This window comes from Prionailurus viverrinus, chromosome F2 (assembly GCF_022837055.1).
Source record: "Prionailurus viverrinus isolate Anna chromosome F2, UM_Priviv_1.0, whole genome shotgun sequence".
In the NCBI taxonomy this organism is placed as follows: domain Eukaryota; kingdom Metazoa; phylum Chordata; class Mammalia; order Carnivora; family Felidae; genus Prionailurus; species Prionailurus viverrinus.
The window spans coordinates 141461-167197 of NC_062578.1; the positions used below are offsets into that span (position 1 = coordinate 141461).

Below are 25737 nucleotides of genomic sequence, written 5' to 3' on the forward strand. Positions count from 1 at the left end.
GTGGAGGTGGGGACACAGCACCAAGGGCGTAGTTCTGAGCCTGAGGGAGGGGTTCTGACGAGGGAGGTGCCTCCCCTACTCTGCTGGCTCCCGACTTCCCCAGAAGTTAATAACGCGCTGACAGCCTGAGGCCAGAAGAGGAAATTAAAAAGGCAGCGGGGGAAAGCCTCCCCCGGAAGGTCGGTCCCTGCAGCCTCACGGGAGAGGGCACTGTCTCACTGCAGGAAGAGGCTATGGCCCAAACTGGCCAGGGGAGGACCCATCCCCAGGGGAACCGACCACCCCCGTGGGCACGGGGCAGAGGGCCACAGAAAGCCTCTGAAATGAAGCTCAACCACCTTTCCCCTCTCAGGCTCCCAGGCATGAGCCTGGAACTGATCTGCTGTGGAGGTCGACAGCTGTGAGGAACCTAGGGGTGGTCTGGGGGTGGCGGTGGCAGTGTGGCATCCTGGCTCCCTGAACAAGCCCACGTGATTTGCTGAGCTTTGGCCCCGGAATCATGCCTGACTGAGGCAGCACAGAGGCAGTGGCTATGGGTGGTGCGACTACAGCCACAGAGACCTGTGTTTGCATCCAGCTCAGCCCTTCCTGTCCAGGGGTGAGGATTCAATGGGGTGTTATTTGCAAAAGAGGAGGCCTGGCTAGCACATAGCAGGAGTTGTATGATACTAAAAACTTACTGGTTTTCTTTTCTTTTCTTTTTTTTTTTTTTGAGCACTCATGGTGTTCCTGGGACTGTTTATGGCATGACAACCCAAGATAGATTACCGACATAGTCCCATTTTACAGATGGAAGAAACTGAGGCAGAGAGCTATTAGATAACCCACCCAAGGTCATGCAGAGGAGGCAGGATTCAGACCCAGGTCTTTATTCTAACAAAGGCCTCAAAGCAGAAGCTGGAGACCTTTTGAAATAGTTTTGTTACTCCAGCTTAAGAGTAAGAGAGTATGTTTACTGACCACATACTATGTGCCATGTACTTTGTACAGAATACCTTATTTAATTCTTGCAAAAATATTTTCATCCCCATTTTAAAGTTTTTTTTTCCAGAGAGAGAGAGAGAGAGAGCGCATGCACATGTATGCATGTGAGTGGGGGAGGGGCAGAAAGGCATGAGAGAGAGAGAGAATCCCAAGCAGGCTCTGTGCTGTCAGCACGGAGCCCGATGCAAGGCTTGAACTCACAAACCACGAGACCATGACCTGAGCTGAAATCAGGAGTCAGATGCCTAACTGACTGAGCCATCCAGGTGCCCCTCTCCTCCCCATCTTAAAGATGGGTAAACTGAATTGACGCGATTTGCCCTAAGGCACACAACCAGGAAAGGTCGCAGCCAGGACTTGAACTCAAGGTCTGACAGTCAGCTCTGCCTCCAACCTGCCCAGAAATGGGTCAGGCCCTGTGAAATCCCAAAGTGCTGAGAAACCTATGAGAAGGGGTTCCTCAGTCTTGCCCAACGTGGGAACCAAAACAGCACTAAAATAGGAGTCAGGAGACCTGGGTCACCCGGATAGGACTCTTACAACCATGCCTGTGGGGGTCTTTTAGTCAGGGGGAGCCAACTTCAAAGGTCAAAGTGGTCAGAAAGACTTCGTTTCTGTCCAGCATCTATTCGGAGTCCTCCAACATCTGCCTGCATTCCTCCAAATGATGGGGAGCTCACTTCTTCCGAAACCAGCTTCTTAGCTCTAACGACAGGATGTTAGGAGGCAGTTGAGAGGCTAGGAGCCAGAACGCGGTGTCACTGAACTGGTGTTGAATCCTTGACCTCTCATGATGCTGGACAAGTCTCCCCACCCGTACCATGGGGTGTTGGATAATAGTACCCCACCTCATCGGCAAATGAGACAGCACCTGGCACGTAGTAGGAATTGTACAGGCAGGAGCCACTCTTAGATGGCAGCGACCGTAGGGTTCACGGCCTGGCCCACAGTGGATGCTCACGAGTGTCAGTTAGGTGAACAGGCAATTGTGAAGGGGCTCTTAGGCTCTGTTCACCCACCCCAGCTTCTCATCCACAGGTTATTTAGGACCTAGGTGGCCTCTGGGGCTGTGACCCCACCCCTCCACGTGCCACCAGTGAGCACAGGCCCCAGCACACTTCCAGCCCCACCCTGCAACCGTTTAGAAACCAGCCCCGCCCTCCCACCCTCCACCTGCAAATATTGAAACAACATATAGGAGGTGTAATCTCAGGAGGGAATCAGGCAGGGAAATCCGGACCAACCTGCAAAGCCGGAAGAGAGGGCTCCCGGGACTCTGGGGCCTGTCTTGCCTTCTCTCCTCACTCCCACCACCTGCCCACCCACACCAAGGTACCCTCGTGCTGCCCACCTTGAACCCTGCCAGGTTTCAGATCAGCCACTACTCCCCGCTGCCTCTCCGCTGCCTCTCCGCACGGTTCTGTGCTCACCCCTCCTGTGCCTGGATAGGAATAACACAGCCCAGGGTGCAGGGCTGTCAGAAGGATTATGGAAAAGCTGGGCAGAGGGCCTTACGGCACGCAGCTGGCACCATGTAAAGGAAGGCGCCTGAGGGAAGTCAGTAAAAACTTGAGTTTAGGGGGCCACTAGGCCCAGGTCAAACTCCAATTCTGCCATTAGCGAGGTGACCTCAGGCCTCAGTTTCCTCATCTGTGAAATGGAGATGACACTCACACCACCTGTCTGGGCTGTCATGTGCGGACTTCATAAAAACACACGCACAGCGCTCAGAATGGGGGCAGGGGCTCAGACCCACCCTGTGTAAAAAGAGCTCCACGCCCTACCCCCTTCTGCTGCTGTAGACGTTTCCTTAGAATTTATCATGGCCTGACTTCCACTATACATCTGAGGGCGTTTAGTGTCCACCTCTAGGACGCTGACGAGGCAAACAAACAGCATGTGCTCAACATATGTTTGGTGATCACTCTGATTATATTAGTAGCACTAACACCAGCAGCTAAAGCTCACTGGGTTTTGACCCAGGCAGTGTCTTTAAGTCCCTTGGACGTCTGATCTCATCTGCTGTGTGTTCAAGGCCAGGATGGGCAGTATTTTCCGGAGAGGGTCAGACAGCAAACACTTCAGGTTCTGGAATAGGACTGCCAGGTAAAATACAGGCTGCCCAGCGATACCTAAACTTCAGATACACAAGGAATTTCTTTTTTGTGCAAGTATGTACCAAATATTGCGTGGACCATACCTATGCTAAAAGACTACTTGTTGTCCTGAAATTCAGATTCAACCAGGCAATCTGAACTTTAAAAAAAAAAATTAAGTGTATTTATTTATTTAGAGAGCGGGGGCAGAGAGGGAGAGAGAATCCCAAGCATGCTCCGCCATGTTAGTGCAGAGCCCTATGCAGGGCTCAATCTCACAACCCCCAAGACTGTGACCTGAGCTGAAATCAAGAGCCTGAGGCTTAACTGACTGAGCCAGCCAGATGCCCCGCACCACCACCACCCCCCCCCCCCAGCAATCTGCATTTTCACTTACTCCATCCGTCAAACCTATTTTCAGGCCACACACAGTCTCTGTCCCACTGTCTCTTGTTTTTATAACCCTCTTTTAGGATGTAAAAACCATTCTTCTCTGCTCAAGAGCAGTTTCACAAAAAGGCTGGACTTGGCCAAGGGGACCCCTGGTATAAAGCCCCCAGCACTGTGCCTGGGGCGCATATGAGGCCAAAATAAAAAGCAGCCCGGTTGCCACCTGCTCCTCTGAGGCCTGCTGCCTCAGTCCTGACTCAGGGCCTACCCGACCCCACCTGGGGTCTCAGGTGGTCGGCGCCTGGCAGTGCAGGTGGGTGAGTAACGCTGAGCCAGCAGGAGCTAAAGAGACGGAGGCCCCTTGACTCTCGCGGCTGCCAGAAACTCGCAGCGGAGAGGCTGGTTAACGCAGGATATCTGGAGGGTGTCAGGGTGGCTTTAAAAATCGTTCTCGGCATTTGGGCAAAGTGAAGAGGAGAGGGGAAGAGCAGAGCGCAGGTTTTGCTGCTCTGCCTCCCCTGCAAGCGCCCTGGGCGCTGAGGACCTAGCAGGCAGCGTCTCCGGCTGTGCCTTGGACCATGGACCCTCAGACGCTGCTCCCCAAAGGCGGCGCCATGGGCTCCGCTCTGTGCCCTCGCTCACCTGTGCCTCCGGCCAGGTGCCCCTCCCTACATGCTCCAGCGGGCTAAGTGCAACTCAGGCTTCAGCCCAGATGTCCCCTCCTCCCGGGAGTCTTCCTGGCCTCTGCCTACCCGAGCAGGGATCAGTGTACCTCTTCCATGTTCTGTGAACAAAATCTCCTCCTACATCTTCCCCCAAAACCAAGGGGGAGGGGAAGCTCTCTGTCTGCTGATGCCAAGCTTGCAGGCCGTACCCCAAGAGCGGCCGGGCAACACTCCCCCTCCCCGCAGAGACAGGCGAAGCATAAAGCCAACGCACAGAAAATCAGCACAGAGACAGGAAAACAGAGAAGGTCCTCATGACATCATCGGGACCCCTGGACAGAACTGCACCTGAAGCTGGCAGTCTGCACCCCAACTTCCCATACCCTTGAACCAATAAAATCAGTTTTTTGAGCCTCTTTCCCTTTTGGCTTTGTGTTTCTGGACTTCTTTATTGTTCTAGCTAGCTTTGCAAGGGATTCCCCACAGTGAAATGGGTGAGGCTGGCTACAGCACCCTGCTGTGCTGCTTCTCAAGTTGTGTGACCTCAGTCCAGCCTCTAAACCTCTCTGAGCTTCGGTTTCCCTCATCAGTAAAGAGGAGTTGCTACTTGTACCTACTCGACAGGAAGCTTGCTTTGTGGATTGGTGATTTAGAGCAGTGGCTAATATGTGGGGGGTGTAAAGATGTCTTTATTTCTCAAAAAAGGGAGAAAAAAACAAAAGAAGGAAAAAATCTACGATAGTTGCTATAATCTGAATTTACTAATGAAACATAACTTACTAAATAATACAAACTAAAGGACCATTCATTCAAGGTCCCAGGCATCACCCAAATCTCTTGAACTCTTGGGGCTTCAGCTATCTGGCTATTTTTAATTTAAGGTTTTATTTATTTTGAGGGAGGGGGAGGGAGGGAGAGAGGGAGTGAGGGAGGGAGGGAGGGAGAGAGAGAGGGAGAGAGAGAACAAGCCAGGAAGGGGCAGAGAGAGACAGAGTGAGAAAGAGAATCCCAAGCAGGCTCCCTGCTGTCAGCACAGAGCCTGACCCCAGGACTGAGAAATCATGACCCAAACTGAAATCAAGAGCCAGACGCTTAACTGACTGAACCACCAGGCACCTCTCAGCTACCTGATTTTTAAAGGGAGGCTCACTGCAAAGGGAGCTGTTCCCATCCTTTATAAACCCGAGTTCCTTCGAGATTCTGTGAGAAAAAAAAGTGTAAGAACCTATTCACTTGTCTTCCTGTACCTACTAGAAGAAAAACACACCGCCTCCCACTGGAGTTCAGCACTCTTAGCTGCTGACCCCCGGGGGCACAGAGTGCTTAAGTGGCAGGGCCAGGAGGCTCACGAGGGTGTTGGACCTTCTTTGGCTGAGGGATTACTTCCATGGGGCCAGTGACCCACCAGACTCAGAGGGGAGATCCAGCTGCCCACCTCAGGATGGCGAGGCAGTCAGGCGAGACTCAGCCTTCCTGACCTCCATTTGAGGGCTCATTCCTTTGGACCCCAAGAAATACCCCCTTCCAGGTCTACAACACCCTGCCCCCCAGCCCAGGGCTTACCAGGGAGAGCAAGATCCTGTGCTAAAACATCTACAAGTTCGGATGTGACCAGACAGGGCAGCAAAACATCCTTCTGCAACTGAGTTATTTTTATTTAATTTATTTTAGAGAGCAAGAGAGAGAGTGCAAGTGGGGAAGAGGGGTGGGCGGGGGGGAGAAAGGAGGAGAGAGAGAGAGAATCGTAAGCAGCCTCCATGCTCAGTGTGGAGCCCAATACAGGGCTCGATCTCATGACTGTGAGATCATGACCTGAGCTGAAATTAGGAGTTGGACACTTAACCGACTGAGCCACCCAGGTGCCCCTCAACTCTCAAAGGGTAAGCCAAACACAGCACCTGGTCCTTTCATAAATACTGGTGAATCTTCGGCAGCGACAGCACAATGTAGTGCCGTGTTGGTACGTGACCCCCTGCCATCCCATACATGAGGAAACGGAAGCCAGAAAGGTTCGTGAATCTGCCAAATGGCAGGGCTGGAACTTGAACTCAAGGCTGTCCAGCTGCAAAGCTGGGACCTTTCCCCAACTCCACATTCTCAGAGTAGCTCATAACCATATGCAGGTCATTGGCTTTGGCTCCAGGGTGATGCGGCGCAGGGTTCTAGAGCCAGAACCCCAAGCCGTACCACTGACAAAGTCCATGGCAAAAAAAAAAAGCTAATTATGTATATATATATATATTTTTTTCCTTTGTTCCCCTGTTCTGATTGTTTGTTTGTTTGTTTGTTTGATCGGGCATTTTCTCTATACTTTTCCAGATCCCCTTCTTCATTTTCCTCCCTCTCTTTCTGGATTAAGCCCTATAGCTCCTTTGAGTCACTGCCTGGTCTTTTTTCCCACTCCTGTCATTTCCCTCTTTGTTTGGGCTAAGGATTCCTCACCACCCTCTTCTCCTCTTTTCCAGGATTACTTCAACAAACAAATCAAAGCACACCTGGTGGAAGGCCCAAGCCACCACTCCAAGTAGCGAGAAAAGCAGCCAAAGACGCACCAAAAGAGTGCACACAACACACTCCAAAAACATTTGTTCAACTGCCAGGCCGTGGACCGTGTAGGACCCCTTTTTAATACAGTAGAACTCGCAGGTGTGGGACACAGAACAAGCTATTAAAACACAAAAAGGGCAGGAATCAGGCCAAAACGACGAAACTGAAGAATTCTCCTCAGCTCTCTCCCCGGTATCTCACCGCTGCGTCAGTGCAGTTAGGCATCAGCAAATTAATGAGAGGAGAGAGGAGGCCCCTGCTCTTGGGCACCCACAGGAACTTACTCCAGCTCCAGACACACCGTAAACACTTTCATCTAACGGAAGATAGGCTGTGAAATCGGATTTCTGAACCACAAGACAAGACATCACAGAATTTTCTGGCTGAAAGGCAGTAACACACTTCTTAATTGAAGAGTGGTCAGGAAAGAAAGCACATGGAGAGCAGTGCCCTGTGGCAGCTTGTGTAAAAACTGCATTCCATGCCAGGCCTGAAATGTCCCAAAGCTCAGTTCGCTATCAGCATCCCAGGTGGTGCAATTAATAAAGAGCTAGCGTCGGGCCACTGGCACAAACAAGGCAGCTCCTTAGAACCTGAACTTCCTATTTGTTCCATTCCTTGGGTAGGTAACGCCTGTTAATTACTCTGGAGTATTTTCCTTGGGAAATTATTTTGGCGAGGAGAGAGGGAAGATGGCGGCGTAGGAGGACGCTGGGCTCACCGCGCGTCCTGCTGATCACTTAGATTCCACCTACACCTGCCTAAATAACCCAGAAAACCGCCAGAGGATTAGCAGAACGGAGTCGCCAGAGCCAAGCACAGACGAGAGGCCCACGGAAGAGGGTAGGAAGGGCGGTGAGGCGGTGTGCGCTCCACAGACTGGCAGGAGAGAGCCGGGACGGAGGGGCAGCCTGCCAGCCAAGCAGAGCCCCCCAAGTCTGGCTGGCAAAAGCGGAGGGGCCGGACAGAGTGTGTTCCGACAGCAAGCGCGACTTAGAGTCTGGGAGGTCATAAGTTGACAGCTCTGCTCGGGAAGCGGGAAGGCTGGAGGACAAAGGGAAGGAGAGTTGCTGAGCCCCCGGACGACAGAGCTCAACTTGGCGGGGAACAAAGGCGCTCGCCAGCGCCATCTCCCTCGCCCATCCCCCAGCCAAAATCCCAAAGGGAAACAGTTCCTGCCAGGGAACTTGCTTGCTCTGCGCAAACACCCAACTCTGTGCTTCCACGGAGCCAAACCTCCGGCAGCGGATCTGACTCCCTCCTGCTGACATAGGGCCCCTCCTGAAGTGGATCACCTAAGGAGCAGCGAGCTAAGCCTGCCCCTCCTGCCCCCGTGCACCTTGCCTACCCACCCCAGCTAAGACGCCAGATCCCCAGCATCACAAGCCTGGCAGGGTGCAAGTAGCCCAGACGGGCCACGCCACCCCACAGTGAATCCCGCCCCTAGGAGGGGGGAAGAGAAGGCACACACCAGCCTGACTGTGGCCCCAGCACTGGGCTGGGGGCAGACATCAGGTCGGACTGCGGCCCCGCCCACCAACTCCAGTTATACACCACAGCACAGGGGAAGTGCCCTGCAGGTCCCCACCACTCCAGGGACTATCCAAAATGACCAAGCGGAAGAATTCCCCTCAGAAGAATCTCCAGGAAATAACAACAGCTAATGAACTGATCAAAAAGGATTTAAATAATATAACGGAAAGTGAACTTAGAATAATAGTCATAAAATTAATCGCTGGGCTTGAAAAAGTATAGAGGACAGCAGAGAATCTCTTGCTACAGAGATCAAGGGACTAAGGAACAGTCATGAGGAGCTGAAAAGCGCTTTAAACGAAATGCAAAACAAAATGGAAACGACGACAGCTCGGATTGAAGAGGCAGAGGAGAGAATAGGTGAACTAGAAGATAAAGTTATGGAAAAAGAGGAAGCTGAGAGAAAGAGAGATAAAAAAATCCAGGAGTAGGAGGGGAAAATGAGAGAACTAAGTGATACACTAAAAAGAAATAATATACGCATAATTGGTATCCCAGAGGAGGAAGAGAGAGGGAAAGGTGCTGAAGGGGTACTTGAAGAAATTATAGCTGAGAACTTCCCTGAACTGGGGAAGGAAAAAGGCATTGAAATCCAAGAGGCACAGAGAACTCCCTTCAGACGTAACTTGAATCGATCTTCTGCACGACATATCATAGTGAAACTGGCAAAATACAAGGATAAAGAGAAAATTCTGAAAGCAACAACGGATAAACGTGCCCTCACATATAAAGAGAGACCTATAAGACTCGTGACTGATCTCTCTTTTGAAACTTGGCAGGCCAGAAAGAATTGGCATGAGATCTTCAGTGTGCTAAACAGAAAAAATATGCAGCCGAGAATCCTTTATCCAGCAAGTCTGTCATTTAGAATAGAAGGAGAAATAAAGGTGTTCCAAAACAAACAAAAACTGAAGGAATTTGTCACCACTAAACCAGCCCTACAAGAGATCGTAAGGGGGACCCTGTGAGACAAAGTATCAGAGACATCGCTACAAGCATGAAACCTACAGACATCACAATGACTCTAAACCCGTATCTTTCTATAATAGCACTGAATGTAAATGGATTAAATGCGCCAACCAAAAGACATAGGGTATCAGAATGGATAAAAAAACAAGACCCATCTATTTGCTGTCTACAAGAGACTCATTTTAGACCTGAGGACACCTTTGGATTGAGAGTGAGGGGATGGAGAACTATTTATCATGTGACTGGAAGCCAAAAGAAAGCTGGAGTAGCCATACTTATATCAGACAAACTAGACTTTAAATTAAAGGCTGTAACAAGAGATGAAGAAGGGCATTATATAATAGTTACAGGGTCTATCCATCAGGAAGAGCTAACAATTATAAATGTCTATGCACCGAATACCGGAGCCCCCAAATATATAAAACAATTACTCATAAACATAAGCAACCTTATCGATAGGAATGTGGTAATTGCAGGGGACTTTAACACCCCACTTACAGAAATGGATAGATCATCTAGACACACTGTCAATAAAGAAACAAGGACCCTGAATGAGACATTGGATCAGATGGACTTGACAGATATATTTAGAACTCTGCATCCCAAAGCAACAGAATATACTTCTTGTCGAGTGCACATGGAACATTCTCCAAGATAGATCATATACTGGGTCACAAAACAGCCCTTCATAAGTTTACAAGAATTGAAATTATACCATGCATACTTTCAGACCACAATGCTATGAAGCTTGAAATCAACCACAGGAAAAAGTCTGGAAAACCTCCAAAAGCAGGGAGGTTAAAGAACACCCTACTAACGAATGAGTGGGTCAACCAGGCAATTAGAGAAGAAATTAAAAAATATATGGACACAAACGAAAATGAAAATACAACAATCCAAACGCTTTGGGACGCAGCGAAGGCAGTCCTGAGAGGAAAATACATCGCAATCCAGGCCTATCTCAAGAAACAAGAAAAATCCCAAATACATAATCTAACAGCACACCTAAAGGAAATAGAAGCAGAACAGCAAAGGCAGCCTAAACCCAGCAGCAGAAGAGAAATAATAAAGATCAGAGCAGAAATAAACAATATAGAGTCTAAAAAAATGGTAGAGCAGATCAACGAAACCAACAGTTGGTTTTTTGAAAAAATAAACAAAATTGACAAACCTCTAGCCAGGCTTCTCAAAAAGAAAAGGGAGATGACCCAAATAGATAAAATCATGAATGAAAATGGAATGATTACAACCAATCCCTCAGAAATACAAGCAATTATCAGGGAATAATATGAAAAATTATGTGCCAACAAATTGGACAACCTGGAAGAAATGGACAAATTCCTAAACACCCACACTCTTCCAAAACTCAATCAGGAGGAAATAGAAAGCTTGAACAGACCCATAACCAGCGAAGAAATTGGATCAGTTACCAAAAATCTCCCAAGAAATAAGAGTCCAGGACCAGATGGCTTCCCAGGGGAGTTCTACCAGACGTTTAAAGCAGAGATAATACCTATCCTTCTCAAGCTATTCCAAGAAATAGAAGGGGAAGGAAAACTTCCAGACTCATTCTATGAAGCCAGTATTACTTTGATTCCTAAACCAGACAGAGACCCAGTAAAAAAAGAGAACTACAGGCCAATATCCCTGATGAATATGGATGCAAAAATTCTCAATAAGATACTAGCAAATCGAATTCAACGGCATATAAAAAGAATTATTCACCATGACCAAGTGGGATTCATTCCTGGCATGCAGGGCTGGTTCAACATTCGCAAATCAATCAACGTGATACATCACATTAACAAAAAAAAAAAAGAGAAGAACCATGTGATCCTGTCAATCGATGCAGAAAAGGCCTTTGACAAAATCCAGCACCCTTTATTAATAAAAACCCTTGAGAAAGTCGGGATAGAAGGAACATACTTAAAGATCATAAAACCCATTTATGAAAATCCCACAGCTAACATCATCCTCAACGGGGAAAAACTGAGAGCTTTTTCCCTGAGATCAGGAACACGACAGGGATGTCCACTCTCACCGCTGTTGTTTAACATAGTGTTGGAAGTGCTAGCATCAGCAATCAGACAACTAAAGGAAATCCAAGGCATCAAGATTGGCAAAGATGAATTTAAGCTTTCACTTTTTGCAGATGACATGATATTATACATGGAAAATCCGATAGACTCCACCAAAAGTCTGCTAGAACTGACACATGAATTCAGCAAAGTTGCAGGACACAAAATCAATGTACAGAAATCATTTGCATTCTTATACACTAACAATGAAGCAACAGAAACAAATAAAGAAACTGATCCCATTCACAATTGCACCAAGAAGCATAAAATACCTAGGAATAAATCTAACCAAAGATGTCAAAGATCTGTATGCTGAAAACTATAGAAAACTTATGAAAGTAATTGAATAAGATTTAAAGAAATGGAAAGACATTCCCTGCTCATGGATTGGAAGAATAAATATTGTCAAAATGTCAATACTACCCAAAGCTATCTACACATTCAATGCAATCCCAATCAAAATTGCACCAGCATTCTTCTCGAAGCTAGAACAAGCAATCTTAAAATTCATATGGAACCACAAAAGGCCCTGAATAGCCAAAGGAATTTTGAAGAAGAAGACCAAAGCAGGAGGCATCACAATCCCAGACTTTAGCCTCTACTACAAAGCTGTCATCATCAAGACAGTATGGTATTGGCACAAAAACAGACACATAGACCAATGGAATAGAATAGAAACCCCAGAACTAGACCCACAAACGTATGGCCAACTCATCTTTGACAAAGCAGGAAAGAACATCCAATGGAAAAAAGACAGTCTCTTTAACAAATGGTGCTGGGAGAACTGGACAGCAACATGCAAAAGGTTGAAACTAGACCACTTTCTCACACCATTCACAAAAATAAACTCAAAATGGATAAAGGACCTGAATTTGAGACAGGAAACCATCAAAACCTTAGAGGAGAAAGCAGGAAAAGACCTCTCTGACCTCAGCCGTAGCAATCTCTTACTCGACATATCCCCAAAGGCAAGGGAATTAAAAGCAAAAGTGAATTACTGGGACCTTATCAAGATATAAAGCTTCTGCACAGCAAAGGAAACAACCAACAAAACTAAAAGGCAACGAACGGAATGGGAAAAGATATTTGCAAATGACATATCGGACAAAGGGCTAGTATCCAAAATCTATAAAGAGCTCACCAAACTCCACACCCAAAAAACAAATTACCCAGTGAAGAAATAGGCAGAAAACATGAATAGACACGTCTCTAAAGAAGACATCCGGATGGCCAACAGGCACATGAAAAGATGTTCAACGTCGCTCCTTATCAGGGAAATACAAATCAAAACCACACTCAGATATCACCCCACGCCAGTCAGAGTGGCCAAAATGAACAAATCAGGAGACAATAGATGCTCGAGAGGATGTGGAGAAACGGGAACCCTCTTGCACTGTTGGTGGGAATGCAAATTGGTGCAGCCGCTCTGGAAAGCAGTGCGGAGGTTCCTCACAAAATTAAAAATAGACCTACCCTATGACCCAGCAATAGCACTGCTAGGAATTTATCCAAGGGATACAGGAGTACTGATGCATAGGGGCACTTGTACCCCAATGTTTATAGCAGCACTCTCAACAATAGCCAAATTATGGAAAGAGCCTAAATGTCCATCAACTGATGAATGGATAAAGAAACTGTGGTTTATATACACAATGGAATACTACGTGGCAATGAGAAAAAATGAAATATGGCCTTTTGTAGCAACGTGGATGGAACTGGAGAGTGTGATGCTAAGTGAAATAAGCCATACAGAGAAAGACAGATACCATATGGTTTCACTCTTATGTGGATCCTGAGAAACTTAACAGAAACCCATGGGGAAGGGGAAGGAAAAAAAAAAGAGGTTAGAGTGGGAGAGAGCCAAAGAATAAGAGACTGTTAAAAACTGAGAACAAACTGAGGATTGATGGAGGGTGGGAGGGAGGGGAGGGTGGGTGATGGGTACTGAGGAGGGAACCTTTTGGGATGAGCACAGGGTATTGTATGGAAACCAATTTGACAATAAATTTCATATATTTAAAAACTAAAAATTCTCCTCAAAAAATTTCCAGGAAGAAAGGACAGCCAGAGAAGTGCTCAAAAGAGACAGAAACAATATATCTGAGCACGTTTTTGGAATAACACTCATAAGACGCATAGCCAGGCTTGAAACCAAGCATACAAGATAGCAATCTACTGCTTCAGAGATCAAGGACCTAAGGAATGGTCACCATGAATGCCGAAAATGAAATGTTGTAAACGAGTTACAAAACAAACTGGATGCAGTGACAGCAAGGATGGGAGAAGCAGAAGAGAGAATCAGTGAAATAGAAGATACAATTGTGGACAAAGATGAAGCAGAGAAAGGAAATTACTAGACCACGAGGCAGGTACTAGAGATCTAATTGATTCGGTGAGATGAAATATTAGCCACATAATAGGAGTCCCAGAAGAAGAAGAGTGAGAGAAAGGGGCAGAAGGTTTATTTGAACAACTTATACCTGAGAACTTCCCTCTTCTGGGGAAGGAAACAGGCATCCAACTCCTGGGGGCACAGAGAATTCCCTTCCAAATCAACAAAACCAGGGCAACACCATGACATGTCAAAGCAAAACTGGAAAAATACAAAGATCAAGAGAGAATTCTGAAAGCAGCTTGGGACAAACGGGTCTTAATCTACAAGGGAAGACACATAAGGGTAGCAGCAGACCTGTCCAAAGAAACTTGTCATGGCAGAAGGGAGGGGTAGGAAACAGTCAATGTGCTGAATGGGAACATATGCAGCAAAGAATCCTTTCCCCAGCAAGGCTGTCATATGAATAGAAAGAGAGAGAAAGGCTTTCCCAGACAAACAAAACCTAATGGAGTTCATGACCACTAAACCAGCCCTAGAGGAGATCCTAAGGGGCGACTCTGTGAGTGGAAAGCAGCAGAGACTACAAAGGACCAGAGGCCTCACCAAAAGCATGAAACCTTAAGATAACACAATGACACTGAATCCATATCTTTAACTAATCCCTCTGAATGTCAATGGACTCAATGCCCCAATCAAAAGACACAGGGAATCAGAATGGATAAAACACAAAGCAAAACCAAAGAACAAGATCCATCTATATGCTGTCAACAAGACAGCCCCCAGGACACCTCCAGAGTCAAAGTGAAGCTATGGGGAACCACCTATCATGCTACTAGAAGTCAAAAGAAAGCTGGAGTCTCCATACTTCCACCAGACAGACTAGATTTTAAACCAGAGACTCTAGTAACAGATTCAGAAGGGCGTTTTATCACAATTAAGGGGTCTATCCACCAAGAGGAGCTAACAATTACAAATGTTTATGCCCCCAAAGTGAAACGCCCACATATATGAATCGATGAATCACAAACATGAATAAATGTATAAACAGAAATACCATGATTGTAGACGACTTTAAGACTCCACGCATGGCAATAGGCAGATCGTCAAGGCAGAAAATCAGTACGGAAACAGAGATCCAGTGTGTCACTGGACCAGATGTATTCAGATATACACAGATATATATTGGCCTTCATATATACATTTATATACCTGGATATCAACACCGATATATTGAGATCTTTTCATCCAACAGCAGTAGAATGCACATTTCTCTTAAGTGCACATAGAACATTCTCCAATATAAGTGACATCTTGGGTCACAAAACAGCCCTACAGAAATATAAAAGGACTGAGATCATACCTTGCATAGTTTCAGATCACAACAATGAGCACTTACTCATTCTTTCTCTCTCTCACTCTCTTTCCAAGAGAAATACAAACATTACAAAAACATTTAGCTCAGCTCCTTCCAAGAAAGAGAAGAAAAGAATAATAAACCTTGTGGGGCAATGAGCCATGGATGAAAACCACACACAGACAGTAGAATTCCATAACCAATATGTTGACAATGGAGTTGACAGAAAGTGATGTACTAAAAGAACAGACACTAAAGAAATGTTTTCTGCAAAGAAAAATTAGGGTAGGGGTAAACCATTAAAAAAGAGCATGGTGGGGGGAACACGTAGGTGGCTCAGTCAGTTCAGCGTCCAACTTCAGCTCATGAGTCATGATCTCACGGTTTGTGGGTTTGAGCCCCATATTGAGCTCTGTGTTGACAGCTCGGAGCTGGAGCCTACTTTGGATTCTGTGTCTCCCTCTGTCTATGCCCCTACCCTGCTTGCACTCTCTCTCTCTCGCTCCAAAATAAATAAACTTTAAAAAAATAAAAAAATACCTTAAAAAGCATGGGGGGAGAAGAGGAAAAAAGGAAAAAAAATATAAGACATGACCAATCAATCAAGCATGAGCTTAAGACAAGGAAGAAAAGGAGAAATGTGAGCCAAGTAAGGTAAGTGGAAACAACATACATTTTTCAACAGGTACGTAAGTAGGACTGGGAATAAACTATGAGCAATAGTCTCTTTTAAACCTTTTAAAGATACAGAGATATATATATATATATATATACATATATATATACATATACGTAATTATATATACATATACATATATATACAATGTATACGTAAAACAGAGGCTTTGATTCACAGTATATCCCTAATAATACTGACTTTTATCACTCTACAGTTATCTGGTTATAAATACTGTAATAAAGAATTTAAGTTTTTTCACGATAAAATAAATTGTTCAATTGCTGGCATCTATCGCTTCCTAAAAGCTATCAACTCTTACTAGACTAACAAAAGAACAGAAAAAGAGAGGTTCCTAACACATCAACTTTCACTATGGAGAAAGAATTGGGAATCAGAATTCTAGGAAGAAATGTGAACCTTCAAAGGACGTATGTAATGGGACACAGATGGGGTTGAAAAAACAAAGGCTGAGGACCTTTTCTCTGCAATTCTAAGCTCACAATGGGAGGAGACTAAAAATATATGGTAACCTTCTTTCGTATGTAACTCCTGATTTTCTCAATAGAATCGCTTTGCATTTATACGTATTAAACACTAAACGGAATATAAACTGAAGCCTTACTTTTTAAATTCACATATTTAATTGTGATACATCATGCGTATTTCATTACTTTTCAAATTCCATTCTACGGAATTCCATTTCCCTACTCATTTTTTCACATTCAAAACCTATGACATTGCTTCTTCCAAGCAAGACTTCATTCTAGGAGCTCCAGGAGTCAAACAAGTATGTTTCCTAACCTCCAGTAGCTTATAATGATTTAGGGGCTTTGAAATGAATATTTAAATAAATAGCAGATGTCTGAAACTTTAAATTTTAGAATCTGACACAAGGACTAGGAGGGGATATTTTTAAAAGCTAGAATATGAAAGATTTCTGAAATTAGAAACTTGACAACTTGGCTAAGAAGAGCCTCTGCTCATAGGGCTACTCTTCTCAGCAAAATATGTATTCTTCAGGGAGATGCACAATTTTCACTTACTCTTCATGGAGTTATTTAAAAATACAGGGGAACACCTTTGTAAGGTAAATGTTGAGAAATAATGCAAACATCTAAATTTCTACATTTTCTAATATTATTTTAGTCTAAATATAGAACAAAGGATAGAGACCAAGGAAAATCCTGTATCTCACCAGAATAAAACTTGCCCGGGGCGGGGGCCACGTACAATAGATACTTGGATCCAATAAGATTTCATTTAGGCATGAGTATTATCAGTCATGTTACTATCACGGTAAGAATCCTTATCCTTAACCAAATGTCGCATTTCCTCCATTATGGGAAAGATTTTCCCAATATAATTTTACCGTCATTATATATTTTCCAGCCCATTCTTTTCTCAGCCTCCACCTCTAGGATTTACCAAAGTAAAACAAAACAAAACAAAACAAAAAATTCAACACGTCATGTATCTGTCAAGGGGTTTGTTCTTGCTAACTTTCCATTACACACATAAAATGATGATACAGGCTACTGTTAAATTTTAAGAGTAAATACTGGAGAAAACTAAATTCAGAGCAGGAAGTGAGTTTCACAGGTGGGTACTTTACCTTGGTACCGAAATCTAAGCCTTGGCTAGGTGATGTAGGCCATGAATCATCAGGACCAGGTTTGTCGGAAAGCCTTTAGAGCAAAAATATACAACAAAAACATGTTCATTTATTTAAACACAAAATTTCAAAAATTAAGGGAAAGCTCAGCTATCTGTTTATTCAATGAAGTTTCTTGGTATAATTAAAAGTTGGCCTCTGGTTTTTTCATTAAGTTTTATTTTCATTCCAGTAATAGGAACATCCAGTGATTTATTAGTTTAATATAGTGTTTCACCAACTCCATACTCACCCCGTGCTCATCATGACAAGGGCACTTCTTCATCCCCATCACCTCCTTCACCCCTCCCACCACTCACCTCCTCTCTGGAAACCATCTGTTTGGTCTCGGCAATTAAGAGCCTGTTTCTTGGTTTGTCTCTCCTTCTTTTTTCTCCTTTGCTCATTTGTTGTTTCTTAAGTGCTACGTGAGTAAAATCATATGGCATTTGTCTTTCCCTGACTTTGCTTACCATACTACTCTCAGACTGCATCCAGGTGAGCAAATGGCAAGATTTCATTGTTTTATGGTTGAGTAATATTCCAGAGTGTGTGTGTTGTGTATGCATATACATATACACACACAAACATAAATATAGGACTTCTTCTTCGTTCACTCATTTGTCAATGGACCCTTGCGCTGGGTATTGGAAATAATGCTGCAATAAACACAGGGGTGCGTGTGTCCCATGGAATTCGTGTTTTTGTATTCTCTTGGGTAGTATCCAGTAGTGCAATTACTGGATCATAGGATACTTCTGTTTTTAAGTTTTTGAGGAACCTCCATACTGTTTTCCACAGGGGCTTCACCCATTTGCATTTCCACCATCAGTGCAAAAGGTTTCCTTTGTCTCCACATCCTCGCAGACACTTGCTTCTTGTGTCCTGGAGTTTAGCCATTCTGACAGATGTGACGTGGTATCTCGTTGTAGTTTTGGGGAGCATCTTTTCATGTGTCTGTTGACCATCTGTATGTTGTCTTTGGAAAAATGTCTGGTCATGTCTTCTGCTCATTTGTAAACTGGGCTTTTTTGGAGGGGGGGGATGTTGACTTGTATCAATTATTTATACATTGTGGATACTAACCCTTTACTGGATTTGCAAAATATTTGCAAACATGTTCTCCCATCCCAGAGGTTGCCTTTTAGTTTTGACGGTTTCCTTCACTGTGCAAAAGCTTTGCAGGTTGATGTAGTCACCATAGTTTGTTCTTGCTTTGTTTCCCTTGGCTCAGGAGACAGAACTAGTAAAATGTTGCTACAGCCACAGTCAGAGAAATGACGGCCTGTGCTCTCTTTAAGGATATTTTATGGTTTCAGGTCTCACACTTACGTCTTTAATTCCTTTTGAGTTTCTTTGTGTGTATGGTAAAGAAATTGCTCCAGGTTCATTCTTTGCATGTGGCTTGTCCACTCTTCCCAACACCATTTGGTGAAGAGACGGCCTTTTCCCCACTGCATAGTCTTTCCTGTTTGTGGAAGATGAACTGACCATACAGTGGTGGATTTAGTTCTGGGTTTTCGGTTCTAGTCCATTGAGCTATGTGGCTACTTTTTACGCCAGTACCCACCATACTGTTTGGATTACTACAGCTTTGGGATAAAATTGAAATCTGAGATTGCGATACCTCCAGGTTTCCTCTTTTGCAATATTGCTTTGGCCATTCAAGGCCTTTTGTGGTTCTATACAACGTTTAGGATTGTTTGTCTAGCTCTGTGACAAATGCTGTTGGTACACTGACAGGGATTGCATTACATCTGTAGATTGCTTTGGGTAGTGTAGACACTTTCAAAATAAGTATTCTTCCCATCTATGAGCATCGGATGTCTTTCTCTTTCCGTCACCTTCAATTTCTTTCATCAGTGTTTTACGGATTCCAGAGTGCAGGTCTTTCAAAATTTGGACCCCGTTTTAAAAAAGCTTTCAGTTCTCTATTTTGCCTCCACCTCTCCTAACCTGTGAAATCTCCAGGAAAGACCCAGTCTGAGTTTCCATGACCAAGGGTGACAGGCAGGGAATTCTCTGAAATGGTTGAAAATTAAATCTATAAACGTTACCACAATGACTTCTCACCTCACATCTGTCAGAATGGCTCCATTTCAACACACAGGAAACAATAAGGGTTGCTCAGGGTGTGGAGAAAAAACAACCCTTGTGCACCAGTCATGCAATGTAAATTGGTATCGCCACAGTGAAAGCCAGAGTGGACGGGCCTCAACAAATTAAAAATACAAATACCATAGGATCCAGTAATTCCACTAGTGGGTATTTATTTACCCAAGGGAAATGGAAATACTAATTTGAAAAGATATATGCACTCCTATCATTATTGCAGCATTATTTACAATAGACAAGCTATGGAAGCAACCCAAGTGTCCACCAGTACATGAACAGACCACACACACACAAACGCATACACACACGCATACACACATACACACACACACAAACACACACAGACACACAATGGAATATTATGCAGCTATAAAACAGAATGAGATCTTGCCACGTGTAACATCATGGATATACCTTGACGTAGGAGGCTAAGTGAAATAAGTCAGTCAGAGAAAGACAAATCCTATATGATTTCACTTCTTTGTAGAATCTAAAAAGGGGAACAAATGAACAAACAGAGAAAAAGCAGAAACAGGCCCATAAATGCAGAGAATTGACTGTTGCCAGAAGAGCGGGCCAGTGGGGGGATGGACAAAATGGGTGACAGGGAGAGAGAAGTTCAGGGTTCCAATTATAGAATGAATAAATCACAAGACTCAAAGGTACAGCATAGGGAATCTAGTCAGTGGTATCGTAATAGCATCATACATTAACAGATGGGAGCTACGCTTATGGCGAGCATCGTGGAACATCTAGAGATGTTGCATCACATATTACATTGTGTGTCAGGTAGACCTCCATTTAATAGACCAAATTTAAGGTTTCTATGTTATGAGTGGAAGTACTAACTAGAGATTAAAAGATTAAAAATTCCAAAGGCCAACTTTGTTCCTACACTGCTCTTGCCTTATTTGGGTCCATAATAACTAGCAAGACCTTCCACGCCTTCAGGGAGAGACACTGTGATCAAAATGGTCCTGGTAGTTGTGCCTCTATTTCTCTATACGCTGCCTGAATATTTTCTTCCCGATGGGCTCCCACTGCTATATCACTCTTCGGCATGGTTCAGTGGCATTCTCCAACCTTTCAATCTTTAGCCTATGAAGGCACAGACTCGTACAAGAATGGGCTCAAATGACCGAGGGTAGGAGCCATGTCCTGCTCCCGGAGAACATGCTAATTGAGAGTCTCAGTCATCCACACAGTCTCCTCAACATAGGCATGTTATCACCTATCCAGATGAAGCTCCCTAACTGATTTGACAAGTCAGTCCTACCCCTGCCCAGCCCTCCAGGTACATGGGAAGGGCATCAAAGATTTAGGAAAAGAGGTGGAGTGAGGAGACAGCTTGCCTTGGGCCATACATCTCTGTTGTTCAGAATCTCCACCCCCCACCCCAATTCCTTCAGAGGATCTAAGCCATCCTCCCTCAGTTGGGGTGGAAGTAGATGATATCATAGTTCTATTTGCTGTAAACAGACTCTTCCCAGCAGCTCAAATGATTTTTAATCTTTCTCATCAGAAAATCTGAAGTATGCTCGCACCTTCAATGAACCCAACACACACAAACCCATAAACCTGGTCGGGACCCTCTTGAACACTCTAGTTGAATATGCCTTTCTAAACAACTCCACTAATCCTGGGTCCTTCATTCCTGTCTTTCACCTTTATCTCACTTGGCATAAACCCCCATATTCTGATGTCTCCTCTAAAACTCTTATTCCTATCCAACTCAGTGTTGTTCTTCTTGAAACCTGCTCTCTTCTGTTAATTTGATTCTTACTCTCCTTCATTGTATTCATTAGACCCACTCTCCAGCTTTATATTATTAAAACATTTCCCTGCACAATGAAGACAAAAAACAAAGAAGGAAAGGAAAGAAAGAAACCAAGAAAAGAACCCGAATTGAAATCTCATTTCTGTCACGTATCATATCCAAACAGGTCACTTCAATCTCTTTTGTGTTTCAAATTCTCCATGGAAACAACCATTGGGCAAGGAGGTTAAACAGAGGTTGAAGTACCAGAGGGTATTTTGATGAATTAATCTCTGAGGTTCCCTAAATCGTGAGATTCTAAGTGCTTTTGATTTGGCCTCTGGAAAAAAGGAGAGTCCTTCGCTAGCAGAAGTGGAAAAATTAATGGAAAAAAAAATACCAAGAAAACCAGAGAAGAAAGTAAAAAGGCAAAAACACAGTACAGAAAAGTCATGGGGAAACACATCTCCAAACAAAGAAAAAGCTTCCTAGAACTAGTCAAGGGTACTAACCCAAAGGGAAACCAGACTGGGAACTTAGGCAACAGAGAATCATACAGCAAAATCCTCGAAAGAGAGGCTGAATTTAATTAACGTAACATGGTCTACAACTAGATATCCTTCCCTTACAGAAAAATCATTTGGCTCAAAAGAGGAGATATCACCACATCTAAGGTGCTGCTTGACAAGATCTTGCTTATTATGTAAAAACTGTGACACCATGGCCATAGCTGACATCCACCCTAAAATCTCTGATGGTAAAAGCAAGGGACTAGTTGCCACTGCACTAATGACTTTTGTTAGCACTAGTGGTCAAATATATAAGGGCAAATGCTTGGACTAACCTGGATTCTTAAGAAAACCCTAAATTAGAGTTCCGACATCATTACCTTTGACATTCTGAATTGATCTGCACTAGGATCTCTATCTTCATCTCAGAGCTGCTGAGGAACCAGAGAATGGATGTGGAAGCTTCACGGGCTGATGGACAAACCCCTCAGCTACCCATTAACTATGGAATCATGGGGCGAGTAATCCACCTCCCTGAACCGCATTTGCCAAAGAAATAAAACGTAGGCTACAATAACACAGCTACTTTGCAAAGCTATGCGGTGACTATACAACTGAACAGATGTTACCCATAAGATATAGTGTCTAGTCCAGGGTAGAACACTCAACAACTCCTTTTGTTCTCTGCGTTCCCTTAGGAAACACATAATTTTCACTTCATTCATTTCCTTTCCTTTCCTTTCAATTTCCATTTCATTTCATTTCATTCCTTTATACTTTGAGAGTGAGTGCACACAGAAAGAGGGGAAGATATCCCATGGAGCCTGTCAGCACAAAACCCAACGTGGGGCTTGAACTCACAAACCTGAGTGGAAATCAAGAGTCACACCCTTAACCGACTGAGCCCCCCAGGTGCCCCAACAAATGTCATCTTTACAAATCCATAAAAATCCTACCTGGTTATAGAGTCTTCCTCAGCATTCTTATCTCCTCCTAGAGAAGAAAGCAAAATACATGTTAAATCAACAATCGAAAAATAGAGGAAATTACAAGTGTACGGCTTATGATTGGTTAAAAAGTATGCCTTTGGGACCACACCTGGAAACCACACTACACTGAATGGTAATTATACGATTGGTAGGGTTCAAGCACTAAGAAATCTTACTTTCTCCTCTATTAAGACCAAAAGCAAAAATAGGTTTTATTGGAATTTGACACCTACAGGTGAAGTGATGTTTACATTGACCATCACTGACCGACTCTAAGACACTGGAGGAAAATGGTATTGTTAGGAGAATGATTATCAGAGCTGACAATGTCAATCTGAAACTAGCACGATTTTTCTGGACTTACACTATTAGAGTAGTTAAAAGAGAGTATGTTTATTTTGCTGTAACATGACAGAACTTCCCCAGCCCTTCAGTAGAGACTGTTCAGTTTCAGGATGAAACACCCCCTCACAAAGTGGGCTCTATAGCTATTGTCCTTTGCAGCATGGCCACACCATAGCAAGCACACTCTCCCTGACCTTATTTCCAATGGCAAGGTAAGTAAGAAGGATTTGGCATTCCACTTTGATAAAGTTCTAATCTCTTGGGACTGTCTCCTTCCATTGCTAGAGAGTCCATCTACACCCACCGCACATCACAGAGGAGGATGATCCCAATGTGAGTGCTATGTAATGGTTCACGATGTCATTTTTCTCAACCCTCCCCATTAGGTGACACACATCTAGAGAAATCATGCTTTTTTTCATGGAAGGCATAGGTCATCAGATCCTCTACTGAAGAGCAACAAAACAAAACAAAGGGCAAAGAATGTCTTGAATGCCGACCTTCAATTACCAGGGAATTTTAACTTTCTAAACATTCAAAGATATCCATTGTATGATTCTAACTACATGACACTCTGGAAAGAGCAAGGCTATGGAGGTAAGGGTTGGGGTGAATGTAGGGATAAAGGGGTACAGCACAGAGGACGTTTAAGGCAGTGAAACTCTTTCACACGATACCACAAAGGTGGACTCACATCATTACACATTTGTGAAAACTCATAGAATCTAGAACACCAAGGATGAACACTAATGCAAATTAGAGACTTGGCCTCAAAATGAAGAGTTAGTGTCCATATAAAACGCACCACTGTTCTCAGGGTACCTGGGTGGCTCAGTTGGTTCAGCGTCCAAGTCTGGATCTGAGCTCAGGTCATGATCTCACAGTTCATGGGATCAAGTCCTGCATCAGGCTCTGTGCTGACAGCACAGGATTCTTTCTCCCCTCTCCCTCTGCCCCTTGGCTGCTCACACACATGCATGCTCTCTCGCTCAAAACTAAACCAAGGAACTGAAAAAAATATACTAGTACAAACGGACCACTGTCATGCAAAAGGTTGACAACAGGGGAGGGTAGGCATGTACGGGGATATGGTATATGGAGACTCTCTGTACTTCCTATTATATTTTGCTGTGAACTTAAAACTTCTGTAAAGAATAAGGCTTATTAAATGTATAAAACAACACCAACAACAAAACATGGTATCCATTGAAGCCTCTCTTAGCGTATATTAACGCACGATACAGTCACCTTGAAAATTAAGATAGAGATCAAAGTAACACAGTAGGGGGACTGTCTCCCATAAGAAGTATATGAAAATACATAAAGCAAAATGCAAAAATACAAAAGTTATTTGTATACTTAGGCAAGAAAACAATTGGTGAATATGATCAAATATTATAACTATAAACAGGGATTCAGCACTATAGGAATCAAACCTGCGTTTTCCTTAAAATTAAGAGATTTTACTCTAATTTTAAGTCGAAAATCATTATGTTTATCATATCTAAGAATCATAATGAGGGGCGCCTGGGTGGCGCAGTCGGTTAAGCGTCCGACTTCAGCCAGGTCACGATCTCGTAGTCTGTGAGTTCGAGCCCCACGTCAGACTCTGGGCTGATGGCTCAGAGCCTGGAGCTTGTTTCCGATTCTGTGTCTCCCTCTCTCTTTGCCCCTTGCCTGTTCATGCTCTGTCTCTCTCTGTCCCAAAAATAAAAAATAAACGTTGAAAAAAAAAAATTTTTAAAAAAAAAAAGAATCATAATGAAAGCTTAGCCACATAAAAAAAGATTATAATGACCTAATATTGCCCTAGTAATTTTTGCGCAAATACCGACTTCATATGGATGATGAAACTGAAACCATTACCATGGTAACCATCATATTACTTGCTAGTGCAATAAACTCTTAAGACAGCACCAAAAATTAAGTCAGGGCTATTAATTCCTATGCAGAACAGGTTTCATCCAGCGGGCCAAAGAGGGCTACCCTCAGAACATCCTACTTGAATGACTGGCCCTTGGTGGTTCCCTGGGATCTTGGATTTCAGGAGAATTCCCACCATTCCCTAGCTGGTTAAGAGTCGCTCACTCTGCCTAAGTGCTGGTACAATCAATGTGCTTCAGGCCGCACACTTGATTTCCTTCTGGAAACCTGGAATATGGGGACATGCTAAGGAGAAGATGGCTATGTGATTAGCATTTCATGAAACCTCGGGCACTGAGTATCCATAAGCCTCGTACTGGCCCACAACATTTCACTTGTGCTGTCCTAATTTCATGCTGGAGGAATTTAGCACATCCTACTAACTCCACAGAGAAAGGATTCCTGGAAGCCTGCGCTTGGTCTCCTCTGGACTTCACCCCATGCACGATATTGCTCGGTGCAGACTGGCCTTTCCAGCCTGTCCCCATACCAAACCACAGGCACGAGTACAAGTATATGCCGAGGTCTGTGAGCTCTTCTAGTCAATAATCAAATCTGGGTGTCGTTAGGGTGCCTCCAACACAACTGAGTTATACGAAATTTCTATTATTTGGGTTGATGTCTAACACGTGGTTACAGTCAGAAGGTTATGTCACAGAATACCTTTCCTGGAAACTCTTTTTCTTGGTATTTGCCTTGAAAAGTCCTACATTCCTATATATCCATTTGAAGAATGGTTTAAAAGGAATAGATGAAATCTTGATGTCAGAAAGCGTGCAACAAGCAACGATCCTATTTTACTCAGAAAAAAAAAAAAAA

General features: G+C 44.0%; 1 long non-coding RNA gene across 1 annotated transcript in view; it reads right to left on the minus strand.

Annotated features, from left to right (window-relative positions):
• The window catches only part of LOC125156394 (uncharacterized), a 40063-nt gene that overhangs the window by 12388 nt on the left and 1938 nt on the right, over nt 1-25737 (minus strand). The window contains exons 2-3 of the long non-coding RNA XR_007148582.1: nt 22618-22654; nt 17243-17315 (exon numbers count right to left, since the gene is read on the minus strand). This is a non-coding gene — a long non-coding RNA (uncharacterized LOC125156394). The remainder of the gene's footprint in view (nt 1-17242; nt 17316-22617; nt 22655-25737) is intronic.